General features: G+C 42.3%; 1 long non-coding RNA gene across 1 annotated transcript; it reads left to right on the top strand.

Moving 5' to 3' along the window:
- Nucleotides 1-378: 378 nt before the first annotated feature.
- On the top strand, nucleotides 379-4,993 carry LOC134482832 (uncharacterized). The gene is made up of 2 exons (XR_010059430.1): nucleotides 379-489; nucleotides 2,394-4,993. It is a non-coding gene; the product is annotated as an uncharacterized LOC134482832 (long non-coding RNA).
- Nucleotides 4,994-5,243: the final 250 nt, after the last annotated feature.

The raw sequence follows: 5,243 nt of genomic DNA, 5'->3' as shown, positions 1-5,243 counted from the left end.
GGGATGTTGTGTCCCCTCACCCTCATGACTACTGTGCTTTAGCACGGGGAGCAGGACAGTGTCCAAATCTCAGGGTTTGGGTGAAATGTAAGGATGGAGTTGGGAAGTTGCTGGTCAAAGGATGTAAAGTTCAGATGAACAGGGAATGACTTTGAGTACTGTTACCTGTAGCCTATGACACTCAGCAGTGTCCTATAAATAATGCAAAGGAACTTTAAGAAAGGGGAAGCATGTTTGAGGGTTTAAAAAGCTGAGATGGGTATTCAATGACACAGTAAATTGATTTGTATTTTACAAGCACTGTAAATGCGAAGGATCCTGAAAGGTAGCCTGGAAAACTTCAGTGTATAGGCATAGAGCTCATGCGCGCGCATGAGTGGCCAATGAACGATACCCGCCCCTCCTCTCTCGGACTTAGCCACGCCCTTCATTAGTTCCTGAGGGGATTTTTCAGAACAGAGGTTATGGCAGTTTCACTATCCAATTCCAGTGAGTATGAGGGGAGCCCATTGAGTTTGAAATGACTCCTTTCTTCTCTCAGGGATGTGAGAAAAAATAAGAGAATTTGGGTTGGCTTAGTAGCACTATTTTGTGAGTCTTAGCTTTAGTTCCCTCGGGATGGAGACCAACTGCTTCTTTCCGAATCTTAGGGAAGTTGACCCGTTTTCTCCCAACTGTCCTTATGGCTCCTTCCTCCATCTCCCACTTGGGGCCTCTGTGGACTCTCATTTGCTGCATCAGCACATGAAGGTTCCCTGACTTGGCACCTCCTTATGCTGAACATCAGCAGACTCCATACTGAGTAGGATTTGGGAGTACAGCTGTTAATACCAATAATTATGTAACCCTACTCGATGCCCTCTTAGAGCACGCCGCAGAAAAATAGATTGATAAAAGTGAACAAAAATATGAACATCATGTGTGGTAATGGCTCCCAAGCAAAGAATCTGAACCTTACAGCAGCCCCACCTAAGATTTATGAACAGGAAACCGGGAAGGGGAATGACATTTGAAGTGTAAGTAAAGAAATGTATCTAATAAAAAATTAAAAAACAAAAAAAGACAAAGAGGTCTATGCTGTGAACATAATCAGAAAGATGATCTTATCTGCCTCTTTTGTGTGTGTGTGTGTGTGTGTGTGTGTGTGTGTGTGTGTTTTACCTTGACTTCCGTAGTCAATGGAGTTCAGATAACTGTAGGAATGCATTTTATGGTTTAGAGGCACTGATAGGATCATTCCTTTACTTATGCTCCCCCTACTAGTTTTCTCACACATATCTCATCAAGATTTAAGCTGTTATGCATCCATAAAACTTAATGCTTACTAAATCATTTTAACTTTCCTATTCTTTTCATCTTCTTTAATATTCCTGGTACCTAAATAATACAATCCTGTAAAAGGTGTTTCAAATTTAGCTGGTAGACTGGTACGCCTCTTAAAACACATGACTTAGGAAACAAGCTAACCTACATTATGGCTGATTGGTGCATTGCAAAACAGATTAATTCTAAATTAAATATATTAGACTATTTAAAATAGTCCTGCTTTAATATTTGTAATCATATCAAATTTTAAATATGGGATTATAAAGCCTGTGATTTGACTGTACTATACTGCATTCTCCATATAGATTTTTACATGAATTACTGAAAATTTCTTGGCAAAAACTTATTATGTGAGCACCTTTATAACTAATACCACTGGGGCTTTTCCATTTAATGGTTATGTGAACCATATGTTTAAATACAAGTAAAAGGAGATTTACACTTAGCAGCCAACTAAGTAACCTGGATGTAGTCACTTATATTCACTGAGTAGTTGCTTGTAGAAGGGAGCGCAAACTGCAGATCAGGTATTTCAAGGAGCTCTCTTGGTATAAACTTAGCCCTAGCTAATTTGGCCATAGGGAATTCATGGTCCTTCTGATACTTGATCAGTCCAAGCCAAACTTCCTACACAAAAGTTCAGGATGCAGTTCCTCCTGTCTCTATGTCCTTTTTTTTTTTATTAACTTAAGTATTTCTTTTTTACATTTCGATTGTTATTCCCTTTCCCGGTTTCTGAGCCAACATCCCCCTAACCCCTCCCACTCCCCTTCTCTATGGGTGTTCCCCTCCCCATCCTCCACCATTACCACCCTCCCCCCAACAATCACATTCACTGGGGGTTCAGTCTTGGCAGGACCAAGGGCTTCCCTTTCCACTGGTGCTCTTACTAGGCTATTCATTGCTACCTATGAGGTTGGAGCCCAGGGTCAGTCCATGTATAGTCTTTGGGAAGTGGCTTAGTCCCTGGAAGCTCTGGTTGCTTGGCATTGTTGTTCACATGGGGTCTCGAGCCCCTTCGAGCTCTTTTAGTCCTTACTCTGATCTTACTGCCTCTTAAAATTCAGTTTTTAGCAGGTGTGCTTCCTGACCAAAGAAGTCAGATGAGTGCATGAGCAGCCCCTTCAAGGACAAGGCTTGGATTCCCAGGAGCAGACAAGGAACTCTGTGGGCATACTCCAAGGAATCTGGTGAGAACCACAGCCAGCATTTTGGATCTTTGCAAATTTGCCTAAGTGTACATTGAAAGAAGAAACCTCTATTCTGGCAACTAGTGCTACATTCCTTAGGGAGAGCACAGCTCTGCCTGCTTCAAGCTCAAGCTTAGCTATCGGGAAGCTTCCCCCTGAGACTGGACCTTGGCACCTAACTCAGGACCACTTTACCTCACCTTGAGAGATAGACTTCCATCCACCCCAAGATAGACAAGACTTCCATCCACCCCACGGCAGAGCTGGGGTTAGAGCAGCGACTTTCAGGCTCTGGAGCACACCAAGAATGCACACTCCAGTGTTTGTGGGCTGCAGGCAGAACTGAGCAGAGGTTTCTGTTGGCTTCTGTTTGGAGGACTGGGGTCCAAGAGTTGGCTCCAGTTCTCTTCCGTTTGTAGGTAGCTGGTTCCTCTTGGTGCCCTGTGGTCTCTCTCTGCCTCTTCAAGTGTCTGTGACTTTAGGGTCCCTTTCATAAGGACACCAATGTCATTACAAGAGAGACCACCTTTCAGGTTTCCTTGAATGGATCACGTGGAAGGCACTGTCTTTAAGTGTCACCTACTAAGTGTCAGGGACTTCATCCTTCACCATATTAATTGGGTTACAACTTGTCCAAGTGAAGGTAGTGAAGAGAGACTCATAGGGTCAGAGCAAACCTGACAGAACTATCTCACCATGCCCCATTCTAATTGGACCAGACTTTGTAAATGTGTCCCAGGTCTTTCTGGCACTGCTGTCCATCATTGTTCTCACAGTATAGCTCTGTCATTTACGGGGGAAAACTGAACAAAAGGCATCTCCTCAGAAAGGAAGAACAAGGCAGTCGACTTTTAGATGGAATCCTGTTATAAATGGCAGAGACCCTAAGGAATCTGCTAAAGTTGAGCACACAACAGTGAGTTATACAAGACCAATGAATATAAGCTCTGTCAGCAGAAATAAAGCATTTCTATATCCTAGCAGTAAACAAAACAAAATAGGGGAAAATTTCTATGTCGTACACCAACTTTTATAAAAATCAAAAATATTTTGTAAATATTTGGCCAAACACACCCTAAACTTTTAACTATAGCTTCTATTTTTGTTTGAAATCTAGGAAGTAAGTAAATTTCATCAAAATAATGCAGAATAATTCATAACCAACTGAATACATTTAGAAATCAACAGTATAGAACTCATAGGTTTTCATTACTCAGTATATAACTCACAGGTTTTCAAACTCATACCGTGGGTTTTCTTTACCAATCAGAGTTTAGAAGTGCAGATAATGCTGTCTCCAGGTAGTCACACATACTCTGTGAGAAGATTCAGAGAGTTAATTCTCTAACAGGAGGGTCCGCATCCCAATCTGGAGACAGAATTCCCTTCAAGAAGGTCTAAATCACTTGCAGGTATGAGTAGCCCCCTCAGAGGAAGGACTGAATCTCCTGCAGGAGAGAATGACAAAAATGAGAGGATCCATAGGAGGAGGGACTTAATTTCTTCTCTGATGAGACTGGAGCACCAGCAGGAATTTGACTCTGCAGTCTGAGAGATTATTTTCAGTATGATGTTCTGAGTTCCCTGAATCCACAGCTGGAGCACCGAGCCACTATCAGGAACACTGCACCTGGACCAGTTGTCTAAGGGAATTAAATACGAATTTCACTTCTTTGGCTTATAAAATCCCGCCATGCTCTAGCTTCCTTCCAACATCCACCTTTCATTGCCAACCATCTCAGCTTCTCCCACAAAGCCTGGCTGCAGGTTAAAGAAAAAAGGTAGTTGAATTGGAAACAGAAAATGCTGTTCTGTCCCTGAGACTGGCATAGGTAATCTCTGTCCTGTAGACTGATTGACTGATGAGACACATGTGAGTGTTTGCTTTGCATAGTCTACTGCAGTTGCAAAAGATTAAAAGAATGGTAGCTTTCCTTTGATGGTTGGTCTGCTCCAGTGTGGTGCACATTTGGTGAGTCATCCACTAGTGGAACAGAGATTAATCCTAAATATTTCATCCTCGTGATCAGAAGTATTTAAGGAATAATCCATTAATGATACATCCATCAGTTGGGTCTGGACAACTTTGTTGTACTGTTTATGCATGATAAATTCATCCATATTAATTTTAATTAATCTATAGATATAGTAGTCACCTCCTACACCCAAAGACTTGGTATAAATACGTGCAAACTCAGGTGATGAGATATGGTTTCTCAGACACCCCCACAGCATGCCACACTGCAGGGTGGATGCTGCACAGTTCAGATGCAGATGTTTCCTGTTTGGCTGAGTGTTCAGTGTACCCTTCACCTTCTCACAGGCTCTTCTGACACTCTTCTTACACAACCTCCACTGACACTCCAGTTGTTTATTTTCCTTGGATTTTTGTTTTGAAGTGTACTGCTCTTTTTTCAGGATCCCAATTCTTGAAGGCATTGTATCCCCTGCATATAAACAGTCTGCCTTGTCTTAAATTGGTACCTGTGTGTGTGTCTGTGTGTGTGTCTGTGTGTGTGTGTGTGTGTGTGTGTGTGTGTGTGTACAGCCACATATTTCATGATCCTACCCATAGCTGACCCACTCAGAACACATGCAGGAGGTGGGAACATGAAATAAAAATAAAGGAGTAAAAAGCTGGGTGCAAGGGAGATAGGAGCAGAGCATCATGAGGAAGAGTCCAGAGTCTAGGGAGGCAGGGTGTGAAAGTACAGCAGCATCTTAAAG

Source organism: Rattus norvegicus, chromosome 1 (genome assembly GCF_036323735.1).
Source record: "Rattus norvegicus strain BN/NHsdMcwi chromosome 1, GRCr8, whole genome shotgun sequence".
Lineage (NCBI taxonomy): Eukaryota > Metazoa > Chordata > Mammalia > Rodentia > Muridae > Rattus > Rattus norvegicus.
The sequence above is the reverse complement of the archived record's forward strand: the minus strand, read 5'-3'. Positions and strand labels throughout refer to the sequence as shown.